The 26144-nt window shown below is 37.5% G+C and overlaps 1 long non-coding RNA gene across 1 annotated transcript; it reads right to left on the bottom strand.

Annotated features, from left to right (window-relative positions):
* Positions 1 to 15736: 15736 nt before the first annotated feature.
* Positions 15737 to 25934, bottom strand: LOC132658776 (uncharacterized). The gene is made up of 2 exons (XR_009598790.1): positions 24806 to 25934; positions 15737 to 20365 (listed from the first exon to the last, which is right to left on the bottom strand). It is a non-coding gene; the product is annotated as an uncharacterized LOC132658776 (long non-coding RNA).
* Between the last annotated feature and the right edge of the window lie 210 nt (positions 25935 to 26144).

Genomic DNA, 26144 nt, shown 5'->3' with positions numbered 1-26144 from the left:
CTTGCCACCTCTTCTTAATATCTTCTGCTTCTGTCCTTTAATGAGCCCATCTTTGCATGAAATATTCCCTTAGTATCTCTAATTTTCTTGAAGAGATCTCCAGTCTTTCCCATTCTATTGTTTTCTTCTATTTGTTTGCACTGATCACTGAGGAAGGCTTTCTTATCTCTCCTTGCTAATTCTTTGGAACTCTGCATTCAAATGGTTATATCTTTCCTTTTCTCCTTTGCTTTTCACTTCTTCTTCTTTTTATAGCTATTTGTAAGGCTTCCTCAGACGTCCATTTTGCCTTTTTGCATTTCTTTTCCATGGGGATGGTCTTGCTCCCTGTCTCCTATACAATGTCACCAACCTCCATCCATTGTTCATGAGGCACTCTGTGTATCAGATCTAGTCCCTTAAATCTATTTCTCACTTCCACTGTATAATCATAAGGGATTTGATTTAGGTTATACCTAAATGGTCTAGTGGTTTTCCCTACTTTCTTCAATTTAAGTCTGAATTTGGCGATAAGGAGTTCATGATCTGATCCACAGTCAGCTCCCGGTCTTGTTTTTGCTGACTGTATAGAGCTTCTCCATCTTTGACACTCAATGATAACTCGAACTTTAAAAAAAAAAAAAAAGAAAAGAAAAAAACATAAAGACAAGTGTGAAACATTTAATTGTATTTATTTAATAATGTAATTGCCAAAGTATATATACTTTAACAGAGGTATGAAGAAAGTCATTTGTCCATTTCTTTGAAGTGATGAACAAAATGTTATATAAACAGAAATGGGTGGTTACTTGGTTGTTTTCACAAAAATGCAATCATTTACTCCATAACTTGTTTTTCTCACTTACTCTATGATGGACATCTATCCGAGTCAACTATATATATATATAATTGCTTTTAATAGTTGCATAGTAATTGATAGCAGCAATGTATAACACTTTATTTAACTATTCCTTTCTCTTCTGGGTGAAACTTCAGTTTGGTTTCAGTTTTGTTTTTTTTTTTGACAGTACAAGTAAAGCTGAAATAAATATTTTGTACATATATCTTTGTGATCCCAAAGGACTGATTCCCCAAAGTCAGTGTGCTGAGTAAAAGAAAATGTTTTATACTATTACCAAACATTATCATAACTATTTCATTAAAAGCTTCTAGCAGTTTATACCCCCACCAGCAGTGTGTGGCCAGCTCTTTCCCTCTCCATCTTCACCAGCAGAGGATTTGCTCCTTTAGTGGTCGGTGCTTCACTTTGCAGCTCCCTCACAAATAATAAAGTTAAGAATTTTTGCATGTTTATTGGACATTTTTATTTTCTCTTCCGGGAATTTCCTGTACATCACGCATTTTTCAATTCATTCGTTTGATTCACTCTGATCAAGATATATTTAACCTTTGTCTGACACATGTGCCATATATTTCAGTTTATTGTTTCTCATTTGGTTTTGTCTTTAGTGATTTCTTTTTGCTGTTTGTTTCTACAGAGGACTTAGTTTAGTTTATTTGGAGAGGGGTTAATTTTTATTGAAGTATAGATGATTTACAATGTTAGTTTCTGCTGTATAGCAAGGTGCTATATGTTATACATGAACATATATGTTATACATAGACATATTCATATATCTACTCTTTTTTACATTCTTTTCCCATATAGGTCAGTACAGAGTATTGAGTAGAGTTCCCTGTTCTATACACTGGGTGCTTACTAGTTATCTATTTCATACATAGCAGTGTGTATATGTGACTTCTCGGTTACTTATAAAGGTCTTGCCTATTTAAAGACTACCCCACTTTTCTTTTAAAGACTACCACATTTTTCTTTCATGTTGCATTGTTTTACTTAAGGTATTAATCCAGCCGTATGTTACTTCCACACAAAACATGAGGAAAGGGGCTGGTTTAATTTTGCTCCATGAATTTCCAATTTTTCCAGTATTATTTATAAAAAAACATTCTTTGCTGACAGACACTGAACACTTCTTCTGTTATGTGGCTGTTCACTTGCAAAGTCATGTCCAACTCTGCGACCCTACGAACTGTAACATGCCAGGCTCCTCTATTCTTCACTATCTCCTGGAGTTTGCTTTCTGGTCCACCTCTCACATCCATACATGACTACTGAAAAACCCATAGCTTTGACTATACAGATCTTTGTTGACAAAGTGATGTCTTTGCTTTTTTGTACGTTGTCTAGTTTTGTCATAGGTTTCCTTCCAAGGAGCGTCTTTTAATTTCATGGCTACAGTCCCCATCTGCAGTGTTTTTGGAGCCTCTAGAAAATAACATATGTCACAGCTTCCACTTTTGCTCCTTCTATTTGCCATGAGGTCATGGGACCAGATGCCATTATCTTAGTTTTCTTTTAATGTTGACTTTTGTCATGTATTAATCATTAATCCATATATATCAATACTTGGATCCATATCTGAAATCGCTATTTGTCCCCCACTAATCTACTTGGCATTTTTTACTCCAATCTATGGGTCAGCAAGAGCTGGAGTAAAATGACTAATTCTCTTGAAGAATATGTATGACTTACTGTGTTCCCTTTTAATTCGGATCAGATGAATTAATATTTCTAATTAGTGTTTATATCTTAGGTGCTAATGAAAATTTTATTCAAATTTAAGTCTACAAAATAATACATAATAAAGAAAATATAGCATCTGTACTTAAACAGTACAAAATGAGTGCTAAAGCAATTTTCTCACTTTGGTGTGCTTTCAAATTGCCTAAACATGATTTCAATTTACTGGTCTTGATGGATAAGCATAAGTCTTATTGTTATAATGAACATACAATATTATATTAGCTTCAAGTGTACAACATAGCGATTCAATATTTTTATCCATTATGAAATGATCTAAGACCAGTTACCATCTGTAACCATACAAAGTCATTACAATATTATTGGCTATATTCATTATGTGTACATCACATCCCTGTTATCTACTTATAGTTGAATTATGTACTGTTTAATCTACTTCACCTATTTCATCCATTGCTCACATACCTCCCCTCTGGCAACCACTAGTTTATTCTCTGTATCTATGAATCTGTTTCTGGGTATTTTTATTAATTTGTTCACTTGTTTTATTTTTAGATTCCACATATAAGTAATAACATACAATATTCATCTTTACCTGACTTAGTCCACTTACATAATGCCCTCCAAGTCCATCCATGTTGTCAAAAATGACAGATTTCATTGTTTTTTTCTGGCTATTATGCCATTGTAATATATATACCATATCTTCATATAGATGCATCTGTGGATGGACACTTAGGTTGCTTTCATATCTTGACTATTGTAAATAATGCTGCAACTTTTAATTCATGGTAAAATACATATAACATAAAACTTACTATCCTAACTATCAAGTGTGCAGTTAACTATTGTTAAGTGTATTCACACTGATATGCAAACAACTGCCAGAATTATTTCATATCCATGAATCACAAACTCCTGATCTCTCCTTTCCCCAGCCTCTGGCAACCACCATTCTACTATTTTTATGAATTTAACTTCTCTAGATGACTCATATTTGTCTTTTTTGTGAATCTTATTTTTTAATTGAATTGTTTATCTTTGGTTGCACTGGTCTTCACTGTTGCACACAGACTTTCTCCAGTTGTGGCAAGCAGGGGCTATTCTCTAGTTGTGATACATGATCCTATACATATAGGCTTTTCATTGTGGTGGCTTGTCTTTTTGCAGAGCATGCGCTCTAAGATGCACAAGCTTCAGTAATTGTGGCACACAGGCTTAGTTGCCCTGAAGCATATGGAATCTTCCCGGACCAGGGATCAAACCCTGTCTCCTGCATGAGCACCTGGATTCTTAACCACTGGACCACCAGGGAAGTCCTGTGACATTTATGTGATTTAGCGCAATGTCTACAGGTTTCATCCATATGATAGCACGTCTCAAAATTTTCTTCCTTTTTAAGTCTGGGCTGAATAATATTCCATTGTGTGTATATCTGTCAGTGGACATTTGGGTTGCTTCTACCATTTGGCTATTGTGACTAATACTTGATGATGCTTTCAGCTTTTCACTGTTAAGTATGATGTTAGCTGTGGTTTTTTTCATTCCATTTATCTTTACTATGTTGAGGTATGTTCCCTCTATGCCCACTTTCTGGAGAGTTTTTATCATAAACAGATGTAGAATTTTACCAAAAGCTTTTTCTGCATCTATTGAGGTGATCATGTGGTTTTTATACTTTAACCTGTTAATGTGGTGTATCACACTGATTGATTTGCAGATATTGAAAAATCCTTGCAGCCCTGGGATAAATCCCACTTGATTATGGTGTATGATTCTTTTACTGTATTGCTGGATTTGGTTTGCTGGTACTTGAGGATTTTTGCATCTATGTTAATCACTGATATTGGCCCATAGTTTTCTTTTTTGTGTGCTATCTTTGTCTGGTTTAGGTATCAGAGTAACGGTGACCTCATAAAATGAGTTCAGAAGTGTTCCTTCCTCTGCAATATTTTGAAACAGTTTTAGAAGGATAGGTGTTAACTCTCCTCTAAATGTTTGGTAAAATTCACCTGAAGCCATCTGTCCCTAGACTTTTGTTGGGGGTTTTTAAGTTACAGATTCAATTTTAGGATTGGTAATAAGTTTGTTTATATTTTTTGTTTCTTCCTGGGAAATTGTACCTTTCTAAGAATCTGTCCATTTCTTCTAGGTTGTTCATTTTATTGGGATGTAGTTACTTGTAGTAGTCTCTTATGAGTCTTTGTATTTCTGCGGTATCAGTTATAATTACCCCTTTCTCATTTCTGATGCATATATCCGGAGAAAACTCATGCACCTCAATGCTTGTGGTAGCACTATTTACAATAGACAAAACATGTAAGCAACCTAAGTGTCCATCAACAGATGAATGGATAAAGATATGGTATATGAATACAATGAAATATTACTCAGCCATTAAAAATGCCATTTGCAGCAACATGGGTGGAACTAGAGATTATTATACTAAGTGAAGCAAGTCAGCCAAAGAAAGATAAATATCATATGACATCAGTTGACTTTTGTATATGAGACAGTAGTTGAGCTTCATTTTTTTTGCATGACTCTACAGTTTTGCCAGTACCACCTACTGAAGACACTAGCCTTTTTCCATTACATGTTCTTTGCTCCTTTGTCCTAAATTAATTTTCCATACAAATACATGGGTTTATTTCTGGACTCTCAATTTTGTCCCATTGATATATGTATCTGTTTTTATGGTAATACCATGCTGTTTTGATTTTTATGGCTTTGAAAGAGTGTGTTACCTCCAAATTTGTTCTCTTTTTTTTTCCCTCAGAATTGTTATATAGAATTTTTTGTGGTTCCATAGAAATTTTAGTTCTATTGGAAATAGTTCTATTTAGTTCCATAGATATAGTTCTATTTCTGTGAAATGCGTTTTTGGGATTTTGGTAGACATTGTATTGAATATGTATATTGCTTTAGGTATATGAATATTTTGACAATGTTAATTCTTCAAATTCATGAGTGTGGATATCTTTCCATTTATTTGTGCCTTCTTCAATTTCTTTCAACAATGTCTCATAGTTCACTATAGGCATAAAAATTTCAAAAGAACTTTATGTATTGATTTTTGCATACTGAAACTTTACTGAGTTGATTGGTTCTAATAGCCTTTTGGTGGAGTTTTAGGGTTTAGTTATGGTTTGTTGTATATGGACTTTCTTATGTTGAAATAAATCCTTTCTATACCTACTTGATTGAGAGTTTTTATCATAACATTTTGTCAAATGCCTTTTCTGCATCTAATTCAGATGATCATATGGTTTTTGTCCTTCATTTTTTAAATGTAATGTATCGTGTTGATTGAGTTGCAGATATTGAACCATTCTTCAATTCCTGGAATAAATCCCACTTGGTTGTGGTGTATGAACCTATCAATGAATTTTTGCTTAGCTTGTTACTATTTTGTTGAGGATTTTTGCATCTACATTCATCACAGATACTGGCCTGTAATTTTTTTTTCTTTTTGCAATGTCTTTATATGGTTTGGGTATCAGGTTAATGCTTATCTCATAGAAAGACTTTGGAATCATTCTTTCTCTTCGATTCTTTTGAAATATTTTGAGAAGGATAGGCATTAAATTGTCTTTGAATGTTTGGTAGAATTCACCTGTGAAGTTCTCTGGTCCTGGACTATTGGTTGAGGGGAGATTTTGATTACTGTTTCAGTCTCTGTGAAGTCATATTGATCAGTGATACAACTTCAGATTTTCTATTTCTTCATGATTCAGTCTTGGAAGGTTGTATGATTATAAGAATTTGCCCATTTCTTCTACATTGTACAATTTGTTGACATATAGTTGTTCCTAGTATTCTCTAAAACTCCTTTCTACTTCTGTTGTATCCACTATTATTCTCTTTCATTTCTGATTTTATTTACTAGAGCTATCTCTTTTTCCTTAGTGAATCTAGATAAAGGTTTGTCAATTTTATCTTCTCAAAGAACCAGCTCTTCATTTCATTGATCCACTCTGATTTTTATTATTTCACTCCTTCTATTAACTTTAGGTTTCATTTCTCTTCTTTTTATAGTTCCTCTAGGTTTAAAATTAGATTATTTATTTGATATTTTTCTTGTTTCTTGAGGTAGGCCCATATTACTATAAACTTACTTCTTAGTACCACTTTTGCTGGATCCCATAGATTTTGGTATATTGTATTTTCATTTTGGCTTGTATTTGGGTACTTGTTAATTTCTCCTTTAAATTCTTTATTAACCCAATAGTTGTTCAGTATCATGTTGTCCAGTCTCCACCTATTTATGATTTCTTCCAGCTTTCTTCTCATAGCTGATTTCTAGTTTCATATCACTGTGCTTATAAAAGGTGCCTGATGCAATTTCAGTGTTCTTAAATGTATTGAATATTGTTCTGTGTCCAAACATATGATCTGTACTTTAAAATGTTCCATATGTGCTTGAGAAGAAAGTGCATTCTGATGCATCTGGATGGGACGTTCTGTGCAAATCTATCACATCCATCTGATCTAATATTTCATTTAAGGCCACTGTTTCCTTGTTGACTTTCTATCTGGATGATCTGTCCATTGATGTAAGTTGGGAAATGGGGGTAAAATCCCCTGTTATTATTGTGTTGCTGTCAATGTCTCCTGGAGGCAGCATGTATTAATAGTTAGGTCTTATTTTTAAATTCATTCAACTAGTCCATGTCTCTTGATTGGTGAATTCAATCCATTTACATTTAGAGTAATTGCTGGTAGATAAGGACTTAGTACTAACATTTTATTTTTGCTTTCTGGTTACACTGTATCTCAGTTGTTCTTTTTCCTTTTTTTCTGTCTGCCATTTTGGTTTGGTGGTTTTCCATGATGTTTTAACTCAGATTCGTCTTTTGTATGTTTCATGTCTCTGTTCTAGATTTGTTTTGTGGTTCCGATGAGTTTAGTTTAAAATATCTCATAGATAAACTAGTCCCTTTTCTGTTGATAGCATCTTCACTTACCTATATGGGTTCCATCCATTTTTTCTTCCCCTTTTGCATTTTTGTCGTCTCAAATTTTCCCTTTTTAAGTTATGAGTCTGTTACCAAATTGAGGTAGCTATAGTTTTGTGTCCTTTCCTCCCCTTTAACCTTTATACTATTCTAAAGTGTTAAAAAATTTAAAAAAACTTATTCTGATAAAGAGTTTCCACTTTCAGATTCTGTCTACCTATCATCTTACTCGATGTTTTGTATATTTTTGCCTTTTCACTTCTGGTAGAAGAACTCCTTTCACTATGTCTTGTAAGGCAGGTCAGCATTGATGAATTACCTATGGTTTTGTTGTCTGAGAAAGTTTTCATTTCTCCATCATATCTGAATGATAACTTTGCTGGATAGAGTATTCTCCAGTGACAGCTTTTATCTTTCAGTGTTATGAGAATGTCATTCTGTTCCTTCTTGGTCTGTAACTTCTGCTGATAGCCTAATGGGGATTCCTTTGTAGTCTACCATCTTTTTTTCTCTGGCTGCCTTTAAAATCCACTGACTTTTGACAGTTTCAATATGACATGTTTTGAAGGCCTTTTTGCATTGAGTAATTAGATGTTCTCTTAGCTTCATGAACTTGTATATCTAGCTCCTTCCCCAGGCTTCTAAAGTTCTCAGTCATTACTTCTTTAAATAAACTCTCTGCTCCCTTCTCCCTCTTTTCTTCTGGGATAACCACAACAAAATAGTCTCCTTCATAAAAAGTCAGATAGCTTATGTAGAAATCCCTCACTTTAAAATAGCTTATCTCTTCTACTTGTATTATTTCTAGATTTCTATTTTTGACCTTGCTAATTCTCCCTTCCATATGGTCAGCTCTATTTCCAATGATTTCTAGTATATTCTTCACTTTATTACATTCTTCAGTTCCAGAACTTGTTTGTTGTTTCAGAGTTTCAATCTCTTTGGTAAAGTATTCCTTCTGCTCATTGATTTTGAGCTCATTAAACTACCTTTCTGGGTTTCCTTCCAGTTTGTTGGGTTTCCTCATGACAGGTATTTTAAGTTCTCTCTCAGATCACAATATTCCATGACTTTAAGTATGGTTTCTGGAGCACTGTCACTTTCTTTTGGTGGTATAGTGTTACTATGATTCTTCACGGTGCTTGATGAATTGTCCCCTTGCCAATACATCTGAAGTTAAATGATACATTAGAAGTTAAGAGTTCTTTGCTTCCCAGTTTTTGTTTCTCTTACCTGTGCTGCTTCTGGTTATACTTGAGAGTTGACTTTCCAGCCTTCAATGTCTTTGTTAGAAGTGTGGCTCCATACCCTTGTTGCTTCTTGTGCCTCCAAGGTCTTTGTTGTCTTGATTCTGCCAGACCCCCTGTCATCACAGGGATTGTGGGCTCTCCCCTTGTGCCCAGGATCCCCTGATTTGCAAGCTGTACCATGGGGGAAGGGAGTCAGTGAGGGAAGAGACAGGATCAGACAAGTGCCTCTACACTGTCTGGCGTAAGGTTTGTGGTATCCACCTCTGCGGATGGCGGTTTAGGGGCTAGGGTTGTGTGTCTTAGAAACTGGAAGAATGGGGTCCCAGTCCCCACTGCCATGGCTCCCAGTTACCTGTAACCCTTGGGAGGCTAGAGTCCTATGCAATGCCTTCCCTGTTGATACTGGGTTCTCTAAAGACACAGATTCATCTGCTGTTTTCAGAGGGCTGGGATTACAAGCACCAACTTCCCTGTTCCTCAGGTTCTGCCTCCTCTCCATGTTCCACTATATGAACCTTTAGATGTACAGATGTGTGCAATTCTCTGGCTTCCTGTTGTGTTGGGCAAAAGCATCTTAAATTGTGAATGCTTTAGTGGTTGTAGATTAAAGTAGAGAAAGGTAGTTTTGCAGTCCGCCATGTTGTCTTTTTGAAAATAGCCATCCTAACAGATGTGAGGTGATATCTTATTGTGGTTCTAATTTGCATTTCCCTGATGATTAGTGATGTTGAGCATGTTTTCATATACCTATTGGCTATTGTCTCTTTTTATCTTTTCTTGAGATATGGTTGATGTAGAATATTATGTTACATATGTACAACATAGTGATTCAATTATTAAAGGTTATACTCCATTTATAATCCTTATAAAATATTGACTATATTCCCTGTGTTGTATAATGTATCATTGTAGCTTATTTATTTTATACATAGTAGTCTGTACCTCTTAATCCCCTACTCCTGTCTTGTCCCTTACCCTTTCCCTCTCTGCACTGGTACTAATTTCTCCTCTACATCTGTGAGTCTGTTTCCTTTTTGTTATATTCACTAGTTTTCATTTTTAGAGTCCATATATAAGTGATACACATTATTTTGTCATTGCCTGACTTATCTCAATTAGCATGATACCCTCCAAGTCCATCCATGTTACTGAAAATGGCAAAATTTCATTCTTTTTTATGAGTGAGTGGTAATCCATTGTGTGTGTGTAGGGCACACCTTTGTCCATTCATGTGTTGATGAACATTTGGGTTGCATCTATATGTTGGCAATTGGAAATAATGGTGCTAGAACATTGGAGTGCATATATATTTTTGAATTAGTATTTTCACTTTTTTTGGATAAATGCCCAGGAATAAAATTACTGGGTCATATGGTTTTATTTTTAGTTTTTTCATAAACTTCTATACTGTTTTCCAGAGTCTGCATCAGTTTACATTCCCAGAAACAGTGTATGAGTTCTTTTTTCTCTGCATCCTTGGCAACATTTGTTATTTGTGTTCTTTTTGATAACAGCCATTCTAACAGGTGTGTGGTGATATCTCATTGTGGTATCTCATCAGAGAATTTGCATTTCTCTGATGATTAATAATATTGAGCATCTTTTCATGGGCATGTTGGCCATTGGTATGTGTTCTTTGGGAAAATGTCTACTCAGGTCTTCTGCACATTTTTTAACCCAATTATTTTTGACATTGAGTTGTATGAGGTGTTTATATATGCTAGATATTAATGTTTATTGGTCATCAGTTCAGTCGCTCAGTCATGTCTGACTCTTTGCAACCCCATGGATTGCGGCACACCAGGCTTCCCTGTCCATCACCAACTCCCGGAGCTTGCTCAAACTCATGTCCATAGAGTTGGCCATCCAACCATCTCATCCTCTGTCATTCCCTTCTCCTCCCAGCTTCAATCTTTCTCAGCATCAGGGTCTTTTACAATGACTCCTTTCTTTGCATCAGGTGGCCAAATTATTGGAGTTTCAGCATCCAGTGAATATTCAGGACTGATTTCCTTAATGATTGACTGGTTTGATCTCTTTGCAGTCCAAGGAACTCTCAAGAATCTTCTCCAACACCACAGCTCAAAAGCATCAATTCTTCAGCACTCAGCTTTCTTTATAGTCCAGCTCTCACATCCATACATGACTACTTTGACCAGACAGATCTCTGTTGGCAAAGTAATGTTGCTGCTTTTTAATATGCTGTCTAGGTTGGTCATAGCTTTTCTTCCAAGGAGCAAGCTTCTTTTAATTTCATGGCTGCAGTCACCATCTGCACTGATTTTGGAGCCCCCCGAAAAATAAAGTCTCTCACTGTTTCCATTGTTTCCCCATCTACTTGCCATGAAGTTATTGGTCATATCAATAGCAAATATTTTCATTTGGTTGAGGGTTTTCTTTGCTGTGCAGAAGTTGTATATCTGACTAGGTTCCATTTGTGTATTTTTGCTTTTTCTTCCTTTAGTAGACAGATCAAAAAAATCCCTATGATTTATGTCAAAGAATGTTCTGCCTATGATTACATCTACACAGGGATCTTATGGTTTCTGGTCTTACATTTAGGTCTTTAATCCATCTGGGGTTTATTTCTGTATATGGTGTGGAAAATGTTCTAATTACACTCTTTTACATGTAACAAACTTTTCCAGTTTTCCTACCATCACTTACTGAAGAGTCTGTCTTTTCTCTATTTTATATTATTGTCTCTTTTGACAGATTAATTGACCACAAGTGTGTAGGTTTATTTCTGGGTCTCTATTCTGTTCCATTGTTCTGTTTTTGTGCCAGTACTAACCTATTTTGATTACTGTATATTTGTAGTGTCATCTGAAATCAGGGAACATGATTCTTCCAGCTCTGTTCTTCTTTCTAAAGACTGCTTGGCTACTTTATATTCATAGATATTTTAAATTATTTGTTCTAGTCCTGCAAATAATTCCACTGGCATTTCGATAGGGATTATACTGAATCCGTAGATTACATTGGGTAGTATGATCATTTTATCAATATTAATTCTTCTAAACCATGAACATGGTATATCTTTCCATCCTTTTCTATCATCTTCAATTTCTTTCGTTAGTGTCTTACAGTTTTTGGAGTACAGGTATTTTATTTCCTAGGTATTTTATTCTATTGACTCAATTGAAAATGGGATTGTTTCCTTAACTTTTCTTTCTTGAAGTTTGTTGTTACTATATAGAAATGAAACAGATTTAAAGCATATTACATTTGTATCTTGAAACTTCACTGAATTTATTGATGTGCTTTGGTAGGTTTTGGTGGCATGTTTAGAATTTTTCACGTATAGTATCGTTATGTTCAGTGACATTACAACTTCTTTTCAATTTAGATTCCTTTTATTTCTTTTTCTTCTCTGACTGCCACAGCTAGGACTTCCAAAACTATCTTGAATAAAAGTGGCATGAGTGAGCATCTTTATCCCGATCCTCATCTTAAGAGAAAATACTTTCAGCACTTCACCATTAAGTATGATGTTACCTATGGATTTATCATTATATGGCCTTTATTAAGGTATGTTCCCTCTACACAGAATTTGTGGAGATTTTATTGTACATGAATATTGAATTCTGTAAAAAAAAAAACTTTTCTGCATCTGTTATCACACATTTTTATTCTTCGATTTGTTAAGGTAGTGTGTCACACTGATTGATTTACATATACTGACTCATCCTTGCATTGTTGGATTAAATCCCCTTTGATCAGGGTAAATGATCTTTTTAATGTATTATTGGACTTGGTTTGCTACTATTTTGTTAACAACTTTACATTTACATTCATCGTTGATATTTGGTGTATAATTTCTTTTTTTCTGAGTTTGATATGAGAATGATGCTGTCATCATAGAATGAGTTCCAAAATATTCCTTCCTTTGCAATTTTCTGGAATAATTTCAGAGGGATAGGTGTTAACACTTCTCTAAATGTTTGCTAGAACTCACCCGTGTAGCCATTCTGGTCCTGGTATTTTGCTTATTGAGTATTGATTCAATTTCAGGAATGGAAATTGGTCTGTTCATACTATCTATTTCTTCCTGGTTCAGCTTGGCAGATTGGACATTTCTAGGAATTTGTCCACTTCTTTAGTTTGTCCATTTTATTGGCATATAGTTGTTGGTAGCAGTCTCTTATAATCCTTTGTACATCTGTGATGTTATTTTTAACTTCTCTTTTTTCACTTCTAATTGTATTTATTTGGTCCCTTTCTCTTTTTTCTTGCAGAGTCTTGCTGAAGGTTAATCATTTTGCTTATCTTCTCGAAGAACCTGATCATTTCTATTTTTTTAAATCTCTAATTCACTTATTTCTGCTCTGATCTTTATGATTTCTTTCTTTCTAACTTTGGGTTTTGTTTGTTGTTTTTCCTTTAGGTGGAAAGTTTTGAGATTTCTCTTGTTTCCTGAGGTAGGCTTGTATCATCATCAGCTTCCCTCTTGGAACTGTTTGCTGCATCCCATAGGTTTTCGATCAGTGTGTTTTCATAGGTCTCCACACTTCATTTGATGTCTTTTTTTCATTGGTTCATGATCCATTTAGTAGCATTTTGTTTAGTCCCCATGCATTTTTTTTTGCAGCTTTTTCTTATAATTTATTTCTAGTCTTATAGCTTTGTAGTCAGAAATTATGCTTAATATGATTTCAATTTTCTTAAATTTATTGAGGTTTAAATAAATTCTTAAATTTATTTTGTCTGGCCTAACATGTGATTCTAGGAATGTTCCATATGCACCTGAAAAGAATGTGTATTCTGCTGCTTTTGGATGGAATGTTCTATACCTCTTAAGTCCATTTGGCCTAATGTGTCATTTGAGTCCAGTGTTTCCTTATTGATTTTCTGTCTGGATGATGTGTCCATTAATGTAAGTGGAATGTTAAAGTCTCCCCAGTATTATTGTGTTACTGGGGATTTCTCCCTTTATATCCATTAACATGTGCTTTATGTAATTAGGTGCTCCTATGTTGGGTACATATTTATACATACATATATATATATATATATATATATATATTTGTAATTGTTATATCTTCTTCTTGGATTGATCCCTTCATTATATACTGTCCATTTGCTCTTGTAATCATCTTTATTATTCCATTATTTTGACTGATGCAAGTATTGACACCTTGGCCTACTTTTGCTTTCCATTTACATGGAATGTTTTTCCATCCCTTCATTTTCAGTCTTTTCAGTGTCTTTAGATATGAAGTGAGTCTACCCTTGGCAGCATATATACAGGTCTTGTTTCTGTATCCATTCAACCACTCCGTGTCTTTTAACTGAAGCATCTAGTCCATTTATATTTAAGGCAATTATTGATGTGTACTTATTACCAGTTTGTTAATTGTTTGGGAGTTATTTATGTAGGTCTTTCACCTTGCTTCTTCTTTTGTTCTCTTCTCTTGTGATTTGATGACTACCTGTGGGTTCCTTCTTTTAATATATCTATCTATCATAGGCTTTTGATTTGTGGTTACCATAAGGTTTTTATATAGCTAGATGTGAATATATATACATATATATGTTTTAAGTTCCATTTTCCTAATTTCAAATGCACTGTAACAAACATGTATTTGTATTCCTCTCCCCTCATGATTACTGTTTTTGATATCATATTTTACATTTAATTGTCTTGTGTATCTCTACCTTGGTTATTGTGGATATAGATGATTTTACTAACTTATCTTTTACCCTCCCTGCTAGCTTTCTGCATAGATGATTTACTATGTGTACTGTATGTTTGCCTTTACTGGTGAAGTTTTTCATTTCATGATTGCCATGTTTCTAGTTTTTCCTTTTCTTTTTCATTTAGTCAATTTCCTTTCACATTTCTTGTAAAGCTTGTTTGGTGGTGCTGAACTCTTAGTTTTCACTTGTCTGTGAAACTGTTGCTCTCCCCCATCAAATCTCAATAAGAGCCTTGCTTGGTAGAGTATTCTTGGTTGTAGGCTTTTCCCTTCAATCACTTTAAATATATCATGCCGCTGTATTCTGCTCTGCAGAATTTCTGCTGAAAAGTCAGTTGATGGCCTTATGAGTATTCTCTACTTTGTGATTTGTTGCTTCACCCTTCCTTGTTGCTTTAATAGTCTCTCTTTATCTTTAGTTTTTGCCATTTTAATTTCCATGTGTCTTGATGTGGTCCCCTTTTGTTGATAATCATTTTCTTTCTCAATCAAACAGAATAGGTTGATATTTATTATTGATGTTTTCAAAGAGTCTAGAATTTATTATTTCTATTGCATTTTTGGCTTTCTACTTCCTTGAATTTATTTTTATAATGACTGACTCAATCTTTCCTTTTAAAGAGAATGTTTTTGTTGTTTCATAATATTTAGTAAAATGAACTCATTCTTTTTGGTATTCTTTAATTAAAAACATTACAAAGGCATTTATGGATGAAAGCTTCCTTTTGTGTAAAACATCTACAGAAAGAATAGAATGTGATTTCATGTCTTCCTTCTTTAATTCCTTGATGGATGTTATATAAATTACCTTTTTCTTTTCTATTTGAGTCAAAGGAAAAATGTGCTTCCTAATTTCAAATTAGATAAGATTTGGTAACTTTTCATTATTTGTAACAGAGAAGGCAATGGCAACCCACCCCAGTGTTCTTGCCTGGAGAATCCCAGGGACAGGGAAGCCTGATGGGCTGCCATCTATGGGGTCACACAGAGTCGGACACACTGAAGTGACTCAGTAGCAGCAGCAGCATTATTTGTAAAATTACTGGACAATAGACAATGTGAACTACAAGATACTAGCAGTTTTAATATATTACATGATTTTGGGGCCAAGCAAATAATGAATTTCTATAAATACTTCAAAATTTTTTTAAATAAACCTCATTCCCTAAGTGGGGAAATGTAAGATTATATAGTTAGTAAGTAATTTATGTTTATTAATTAATTCAATTCTCTTGTGTTCTACAAGAACCTAAGATTGGTGTATGTGTAAAGCAAAAGAATCAGAAGTGAATATCCATAAATTTATTCAGTGTTTATTTTGACATAGTCCATTTATATTCGTGATTTTCTTTTTTTAAGAACATTTCTTTATTTCCTCAGTCCTTTTACAAATAAAAGGGCGTTTTCTACTAAAAAATAGTAAAAAAAAAATCAATAAATAATAAAGTAAAAAGCTTAAGATATATAAAAGGAAAAGGTTACTCAATGACATTGGAAATGACTTCTACTGTAATCTTAAATGAAACCAACAATAAGCATACACTACATTTAAAAAAGTCTTTTATGAAAGAAGTGTACAGAAGTGTGTCACTGCATGTGAGGCATTGTTTTGAATAGAGTAAAGAGCACTAAATAGGCCTTACTATTGGGCTTTTGGGTTATTTTGTTTAGAAAAGAAAAAAACAAAAAACCAGGGGTATGACTGCTAAGACAAAAAATGGAGTCAGAATCTCTGAGAGCCTCAGAGATAAGCTGTATGGCTAGGGGTATCCTCTTCTACACGTTGAACTTGCAGCATTTCTTTTTCTTTTAAATTTGGACATGTCAGAACTATCCCTTGAGACATAAAACTTGGTACCAACGGAAAATACTGAATATGAAATGCTGAATGAAGAAAACAAGAAATGCTTAGGCTAAGTAGATATAATTTCTGAAAGCACAAGATGTCTTATGAGGGTGAGTGGTTTTAGGCCTCAGTTTGATTTCATGGAAAACCAAAATGCAGAAGTGTACCTGCTTGAGCAAGTTTCCTCAAATTGGACAAAATGCTATCTTGGTTCTTTTGTCTCTTTGTGAAGTTTTTTCAAATTGGAAGGGCGGGAGAAGAGAGCTAAGGACAGGGTCTATTGACATGGCTGGAGCGCTACTGCCATCATGCGGAAACAGTTTCAAAACATCCTAGGTTGTTACACTGTCCTTGTAAGTTCTACTAGTCAAGGAATATCAGACCTATGAGAAGGTAGAACAGGCTTGGGCCCTCAGCTGGACCTCCTTGCTTTCTTTTCTAAAGCCTACCGGAGACCTGGATGTTGGGGGCATCTTGGCCTAGAATCTGCAGGGTGAGGGGGCCTAGAATCTGCTGGAGTAAGCCAGGTGCCACACGTCATACCTCACTTGGTAAAGAATCTGCCCACAATGCAGGAGACCTGGGTCCAGTTCCTGGGTCAGGAAGATCCCCTGGAGAAGAGACTGGCTACACACTTCAGTAGTCTTGCCTGGAGAAGTCTATGGACAGAGGAGCCTGGTGGACTACAGTCCACAGGGTCTCAAAGAGTCTAGACTGAACGACTAACATTTTCATTTTCACCAGGAGGTCAAGGTACAGAAAGTTGTAGGGTGGGGGTTAGGTTTCCTTCCAAAATGGGCTGGACTAGTAGAACTCACACAAAGACTAATGTAAGCTTCTGTAAACATTTGTCCCCTGTTCTTGCCCCTTGCAAGCAGAGTTAACACACTTTCATATGGTGTCCCTATGCTACAGGGCTTCAGTTCCTTCGGCTAAAGTATTAAAGCATGATGGACAAGCCTATTCCAAGGGAAATTCAGCAGCATTTGGTTTGACTGTTCTGAGTCTCAAGTCAGAAAAAATTATAGAGCCCCACTGCCCGGAAACAAAGGGGGCAAGTTAGAAGTAGAGGCTAATATGCCCAGTCTAACTTAGGCTAGCTAAAGAAAAAAGATCTACCCAAGAGGGAATCTTGATCTCCTCTCAAGTGTCACAAGAAGGGAAGACATAATACTCTTAAGACCTGAGACCACTAATCACATTATAGTAATCAACATTCTCTGATTTTGCTTCATAACTAAAGCTGGATGGAGATGAAGGAATTTCATAGGCCTGTCCTCTTGTGACACCTGAGATAATATCAAGACTCCATTAAGCATTTCATCTAGGCCTAATAAACAGCTACAAATCTACTGTAGCTGCCTTCTCCTTCCAGACCTAGCGAATACTTCTTGGTCTTCTTTTCCATTTGGTAACTTCACTAGGATGTGTAAGTCTATTCAGCTAGCCAGCGCTACATGGGACTCCAGAACTGGCATGGTCTATGACATACAAGCATACCAGATACTGCTAAACTGCCCTCAGAACAAACTTAATCATCTTGCAGACGCTTCAGCCACAAGAGACCCAGGCGTAGATGAAACTGAACAATTTCCTATGCCTGAAAAACAAGTGGACTAATAATTACAAGGTCAACAGAATCTGACTTATTTTTACCTGTGTTCCTGTATGCCAAGAATCCAAGATGGAACTGAACTTATTTCCTGAATCCTCTCTGCACCTGAGTCTTAGAGAATGCAAGAAAACCAGAAAAAGTTGGAGGCTTCCACAAAGCACTCCAGAACTGAGCCTACAGTTTATTTCTCTAGTGCTTAAGAGTTTGAGTGCTAAAGTCTGATTATTCTGCTTTTGTCTATATTATTAGCCATCTAAGCTTGGAAAAGGTTTGTAAAATTTCTGTGCTATGTTTCCTTATTTATTAAGTGGCAAGAATCACTCTACTCATCCAGAGGGATACTGTGAAGAATCAATCTATGAATTCTTATCAAAAATCTGTGGAATACTTACTGGTATGCTGTAAATACTCAATAATTATCAGCAACAGTTATTGCCTAGAAATGCCCTAATGTTGTCCTTCATGTTCTGGAATGATCTTTTTTCTCCTAGGTCTGCCTCCTTGAGACTTACCCTGGGAAGCAGACTATGTAATACCTTGAAAAAATACATGGGATGTAAATCTGCGTGAAGAAGAACAGAACTAGGCCAGGTAGAAATTCAGTTCTTGCTAAAGAAGATGCCTGATGGAGACACAGAGTTTGGGTCTCAGTTTTGATATGAGTGGAAACGAAAAGCAAGAGAACAACAGCATGAGCAAGTTTCCTGAATGGTCAGTCATGTCCCACTTTTTGTGACCACATGGACTATAGCCAGACTTCTCTTGTCCATGAAATAATCCAGGCAAGAATACTGAAGTGGGTTGCTATTTTCTACTCCAGGAAATCTTCCCAAATCAGGGATGGGACCTGTGACTCCTGTATCTCATGGATTGCTAGGCGGATTCTATACCATTGTGCCACCTGGAAAGCCAAGCAACTTTCTTGCTGCTGCTGCTGCTGCTGCTGCTGCTGCTGCTAAGTCGCTTCAGTCGTGTATGACTCTGTGCAACCCCATAGATAGCCTTCCACCAGGCTCCCCCGTCCCTGGGATTCTCCAAGCAGGAACACTGGAGTGGGTTGCCATGTCCTTCTCCAATGCATGAAACTGAAAAGTGAAAGTGAAGTCGCCCAGTCGAGTCCGACTCTTGGCGACCCCACGGACTGCAGCCCACCAGGCTCCTCCATCCACAGGATTTTCCAGCCAAGAGTACCGGAATGGGATGCTGTTGCCTTCTCCAAAGCAACTTTCTTAAAACCCTCCAAAATACAAGGCAGCCATGTTTCCTGGTGCCTTTGTCTCTTGGTGGTGTTTTTTTTCAGAATGGTTGGGTGGAAGATGAGAGCTCAAGGACCTAGCCGGCCTACATATCTGGAGCACTACTGCCCTCATGAGGAAATTGTTTGAAAACACCGAAAACCCTTACAACTTCCTTGCTTTGAGGCCAAAAGTTGTAGAAGAGCACACATGTGGGGACTTGGAAAAGGCTTGGACCCAAGCTGGGCCTCCTTCCTTCTTCTCTATGGCCCTACAGGATTCTTGAACACTGGTGGAATCCTGGTGTACAGTGTGGAGAGTGAGGGGCTAGAACTCAGCCAGCAGCTGCCTGGTCCAGGCAAGCAAGTCATGGGTAAGGCCTTGTTCCCCACCCAATGCAGACAGGATTAGAGAAATCCACTGTAGGACAAAGGCAGGCTCTGGTGGGTATGTCTCCTGTTCCTGCTCTTTGGAACAAAAGGTAGTAGGCTTTCAAGTGCCACCCAGGTATAAGGGGATGTGGATCTTTAATGGCAGCAGCGTCAGGACATCAAAGACAAGCCAGTTCCTGGTAGCATTATGACAGGAGCAGGTGTGCTTGCTAAGTACTCGGGTTCACCCAGATGTTTACAGGCCCACTGCCTGGAGTTCACAGGGCCTGAACAGAGGCGGAACCACCCAGCCAAACAAACGAGCGTTAAATGACCTTGTGTTATTTCTTCATATATATCTGTTGTAGCAGGTACTTTCTGAAGAAGCACGATTCTTTCTAGAAAGGAAAACCATGTGGCAAATATGATGTCACTGAAGATGGTGAAGTAGGGAACTCCAGTGATGCATCCCTCCATAAAAGTAACAAAGGAGCTGATAAAGTGTCAAGATCCAATTTTACAGAGCTCTAGATCTAGTTGAAAACGTAAGACAATCAACAATGGCTTGGTGAAGAAAGAAGTGACTACTTTGCAGTGAGAGAGGACTGTGACATTCAAAATTCCCCACCTACCACCCCCTAAAAACCACACTGCCTTAAAGATGGCTCTTGTCATCCTGATGCGTGATGTGAGTTCCGGAGGGGGAGATACGGAGTTACTCTCAAAGAATTGTGGTTGTCAAGTTTGACCTCTCTGGAGGCTCCCTGAAAGGTTGGTGCAAGAACTTGTCTTTGTCTTGACTTCCTTGGAGTGTTTCCACCGCTGAGCTGTCTTGAAGAAAGGCATTTACTAAAAAAATTTAAAGGCACAAGAATTGATCAGAAAAGCCTGGGACAATAGACAATACTTAGGACAAGAAGTAGACAAATGGAGAAGCACAGAAAGGAGAAGGCTATGAAAGGAAATATACTGCGGAAGAAAGAACTTTAAAAGTTCTTACATGTACTGGAGAAATTAGAAACGTGCAGACCTCTGCAGGGCTACACGACTATTCAGATGAGGCCTGAGACCCTAAATATTCGTATCTCTTTAGGCTCCTTGCAAGCTGGAAGTGAAGGATAGAGCGGTGAGCAGTCTTTATAATCATTGAAAGAGTTCTCGAGACAAATTCAATTGCAAAGACTGGCAGCATTTTTCAGATGTTTACAGAAAGTCTGTCACAACACTACTGATCACCAAGCTAACACAACATAGACGTGAGTGACCACACATGACCAAGTACAGACTTGACAAAAATAATTGAGAAAAGTCACTAAACAAGAAAAAAGCAGTACACAAGAAGTGCCATCAACTAAACCTGTGTGTTGGAAATCTAATTTCCATGTTGATACATCAGAAAATTCAAAATGTTCAGTTTTCACCACCAATTAAAAAATGAGACATCCAAAGTAACAGAGGTATATGTGTGTTTATAGGAAAAACCAATAAACTAAAGTCGTCTAGAATAAAGGCTAGGAAATGGATATATTAGAAAAGACTTTAAATAAACTCCCCTAAATATGGGGATATTTGATGGACATCTTTTAATATGAAAGGGATTTAAAAAAAAAAACTAAATACAATGAACTGATGAAAACCAGGAAAACAATATAACACTAAAGTTTATAATCAAACTTACAAGAGCCACAAAGCAAGAATCTTGCAAGCATCAATACACATTATCATATACAAAGTAGCCTCAATACAATTTGCAGTTGATTTCTCTTCTGAAACCTTTAAAATTCTAAAAGAAAAAGAAAACCTATCAACCAAGGATTCCACATCCAGCTAGACTCTTCCAAAAATGAAGGAGAAACTAAGACATTCCTAGAAAAGAAAACAAATGAAGTTTGTTACTAAAAGACCTAGCATAACAGAAATGTAAAAGGGAGTCCTCTAAGGTGAAATGAAGACACTAATCAATAACTTGAAGTCATATGAAGAAATAAAGAACAAAGATACAGGTAACATTTAAATGCGATAATGAATAAATAAATTTAAATGCCATAATAATAGTGTGTGTGAGTTTAGTTACTAAGTTCTAGCCAACTCTTTTGCAACCCTATGGACTGTATACACTGCCAAGGCGCCTCTGTCTGTGGGATTTTCCAGACAAGAATACTGGGGTGGGTTGACAATTCCTTCTCCAGGGCATCTTCCCAACCCAGGGTTTGAACCTGTGTTTACTGCATTGGCAGAAGGATTCTTTACCACTGAGCCACTACAGAAGTCATGTATATTTGCTTGCAGGATTTTAGTATACATGTCAGACCAGGGATTGAATCCCAGCCACAGTAGTGAGAGCACTAACTCGAAACTCCTTATTTTTGTTTTCTAATCTTTTCTTTTCCTTTGGAATTTAAAATGTAAGACAAGTACACAAGGAAAATTATAAATCTAAGTTAATGGGAATGCAGTGTACTAAGATATAATCTGTGAAAATAACATAAAAGATTTTAAAGCTGCAAAGAATAAAAACAAAAATAAACAAATGGGACCTAACTAAAATCAAAAGCTTCTTCACAACAAAGGAAACTATAAGCAAGGTGAAAAGACAGCCTTCCGAAAGGGAGAAAATAATAGCAAATGAAGCAACTGACAAACAACTAATCTCAAAAATTTACAAGCAACTCCTGTAGCTCAATTCCAGAAAAATAAACGACCCAATCAAAAAATGGGCCAAAGAACTAAATAGACATTTCTCCAAAGAGGACATACAGATGGCTAACAAACACATGAAAAGATGCTCAACATCACCCATTATCAGAGAAATGCAAATCAAAACCACAATGAGTTACCATTTTACACCAGTCAGAATGGCTGCGATCCAAAAGTCTACAAGCAATAAATGCTGGAGAGGGTGTGGAGAAAAGGGAACCCTCTTACACTGTTGGTGGGAATGCAAACTAGTACAGCCACTATGGAGAACAGTGTAGAGATTCCTTAAAAAGCTGGAAATAGAACTGTCTTATGACCCAGCAATCCCACTGCTAGGCATACACACCAAGGAAACAAGAATTGAAAGAGACACGTGTACCCCAATGTTCATCGCAGCACTGTTTATAAGAGCCAGGACATGGAAGCAACCTAGATGTCCATCAGCAGATGAATGGTTAAGAAAGCTGTGGTACATATACACAATGGAGTATTACTCAGTCATTAAAAAGAATACATTTGAATCAGTTCTAATGAGGTGGATGGCCGATTAATGAACTGGAGCCGATTATACAGAGTGAAGTAAGCCAGAAAGAAAAACACCAATACAGTATACTAATGCATATATATGAAATGTAAAAGATGCTAACGATAACCCTGTATGCGAGACAGCAAAAGAGACACAGATGTATAGAACAGTCTTTTGGATTCTGTGGGAGAGGGAGAGGGTGGGGTGATTCGGGAGAACGGCATTGAAACATGTATAATATCATATATGAAATGAATCGCCAGTCCATACTGGATGCTTCGGGCTGGTGCACTAGGATGACCCAGAGGGATGGTACAGGGAGGGAGGAGGGAGGGGAGTTCAGGATGGGGAACATGTGTTTACCCATGGCAGATTCATGTTGATGTTTAGAAAAACCAGTGCAACATTGTAAAGTAATTAGCCTCCAACTACAATAAATAAATTTAAATTAAAAAAAGATATTAAAGCTGCAAAGGAACAAAAGTAATTTGATACTAAACTATTAAGTATACTTTAATTATACATACCTGACCAAAAAAGACTTAAATCTGGAAAAAAGATGCCTGATGAGGTTGGGTCACTTAGATCACAGTTTGATATTCAACGGAAACCACAAATTATATAAAAAGACTACTGTAAGGTAATTAGCCTCCAATTTAATGAACGAATTTATATTTTAAAAGAATAAAATGAATGTCATATATGATTAAAAAAAGAAAAGGAAAGACTAGAAGCTGGTTTCCTCAAACCAGGAAAGAACAAACTAGCCATATACCCTACTGCCTTCCTCTGTTCACAGTGTTTTTTCACACTGGAAGGGCGGGAGAAGAATGCTTGGAGCAGGGCTCCTTGTCTGTTCTGAGACCATACCGCCATCGTGCGGAAAGTGTTTCATCGGGCCCAAGCTGTGAGCTGCTCTTCTTTGCAAGGCCTAGCAGTGGAGGCAGGTCAGACCAATGTAGAACCAACAGAACCTGACCTCAAGCTTGGCCCCTCTCTACCTTTTTCTCTGTGGTCTGGCAGGATCAGTGGACAGTCAGGTTCTGGGCTCACTATCTGATCTAAGAGCGACCAGGGCCCGGGAGCCCTCCAGCTGCTGCCCGGAAGTCCGGCCACCGGAAGGAGGGAGGCGGGGCCTCAGTTTCCTAACAGTGTGGCCTGGACTTAGAGCCAAGCAAGGAAAACAGGGGTATTTGTCTTGTGAATCTGCCCTTTGAGGTTCAGGCCTCCTGGTTACCCCTGTGTTGTAGGGTCTGGGCCCACTGTGACAAGAGCAACAGAGCGCAATGGACGGGCCAGTGCCAAGAACCCTACAGAGCCGGTGTCATTGATGGAGTTGAGGGTGACCAAATGTCTAAAGTACCATGGCTTGGAGCAAGAAGGACCTGTATGGAAAGAATGGGCATACACCGTTTTGGTGCTGTGAACCAGAACATCTCGGAGAGTGCAGTTGCTCAAGGGAATGAAAGTCAGGAATGTACTGGATCCGCCGGCTGGCTCCTGGGCCCTGGCCCCTCACGGAGCTGACTGACCGCCCCTGCTCCTGCCAGACCACAGAGAAAAAGGTAGAGAGGCCAGGCTTGAGTTCAGGTTCTGTTTTCTCTTCCATTGGCCTGACCAGGTTGTCAAGGAGGAACAGCTCACAGCTTGAGCCTGATCAAACTGTTACCGCACGATGGCGGTATGGTCTCAGAACAGACAAGGAGCCCTGCTCCAAGCATCTTTCTCCCGCCCTTCCAGTCTGAAAAAACGCCATGAACAAAGATACAGGAAAATGTGGCTGCCTGGTATTTTGTTCGGTTTAATGAAACCTGTTCATACTTTTGCATTTAATGTTTGCTTTCCGTTAGATATCAAACTGAGATGTAAGCCATCCAAACTCATCGGGCATCTTCTCTTTTCCAGATTTCCTTTTGTACTTGACCAAGGTTTCCCACATTTGCTCTTATTCTCTCACCCTTTTATCTCCAGCAATTTTTCAAGCTATCAAATTGATTCGTGGTGTCAAGAGGCAAGCCTCAGGAATTCATGCCAAATGAAGAAACAACAACAAAAAAATGAGATACCTAAGGACTTGGTCAGTCTAGGCAACAGCCCACGTGGTGGTGATTATTCTATCGCATTTTCCAAACTCCCTGGGGTCTTCATATGTTAGACCTTGTGTGTTGTGTTGGAGCAGCCACTTGGTGGAGCCCTAGGAGGAAGGACCAGAGACCTCACATGACTGAATGCAGGCAATCTCCTACTCCAATCTCCTCGTTATGATCATACATTCTTCAGTTCAGTCCAGTTCAGTCACTCAGTCGTGTCCGACTCTTTGCGACCACATGAATCGCAGCATGCCAGGCCTCCCTGTCCATCACCAGCTCCCGGAGTTCACTCAGACTCGCGTCCATCGAGTCAGTGATGCCATCCAGCCATCTCATCCTCTGTCGTCCCCTTCTCCAACTGCCCCCAATCCCTCCCAGCATCAGAGTCTTTTCCAATGAGTCAACTCTTCACATGAGGTGGCCAAAATACTGGAGCTTCAGATTCAGCATCATTCCCTCCAAAGAAATCCCAGGGCTGATCTCCTTCAGAATGGACTGGTTGGATCGCCTTGCAGTCCAACGGACTCTCAAGAGTCTTCTCCAACACCACAGTTCAAAAGCATCAATTCTTCGGTGCTCAGCTTTCTTCACAGGCCAACTCTCACATCCATACGTGACCACTGGAGAAACCATAGCCTTGACTACACAGACATTTGTTGGCAAAGTAATGTCTCTGCTTTTCAATATGGTATCTACGTTGGTCATAACTTTTCTTCCAAGGAGTAAGCATCTTTTAATTTCATGGCTGCAGTCACCATCTGCAGTGATTTTGGAGTCCCCCAAAATAAAGTAGTTAAAAACACCAATACAGTATGCTAACGCATAAATATGGAATTTAGAATGAGGTAACGATAAGCCTGTATGCAAGACAGCAAAAGAGACATGGATGTATAGAACAGTCTTTTGGACTCTGTGGGAGAGGGGGAGGGTGGGATGATTTGGGAGAACGGCATTGAAACGTGTATAATATCATATATGAAATGAATCGCCAGTCCAGGTTCCATGCATGATACTGGATGCTTTGGGCTGGTGCACTGGGATGACCCAGAGGGATGGTACGAGGCGGGAAGAGGGAGGGGAGTTCAGGATGAGGAACACACCTGTATACCTGTGGGGATTCATGTTGATGTATGAAAAACCAATAAAATATTGTAAAGTGTTGTAAATAATGTAAAGTAAACCGATACAATATTGTAAAGCTAACCTCCAATTAAAATAAATAAATTTATATTAAAAAATTAAATAAATGTCATATATGATTTTAAAAAGAAGACAAGACTAGCAGCTGGTTTCCTCAAACCAGGAAAGTACAAAG

This window comes from Ovis aries, chromosome X (assembly GCF_016772045.2).
Source record: "Ovis aries strain OAR_USU_Benz2616 breed Rambouillet chromosome X, ARS-UI_Ramb_v3.0, whole genome shotgun sequence".
Lineage (NCBI taxonomy): Eukaryota > Metazoa > Chordata > Mammalia > Artiodactyla > Bovidae > Ovis > Ovis aries.
Note: the sequence above shows the minus strand (reverse complement) of the source record. Positions and strands in the feature narration are given on the sequence as shown.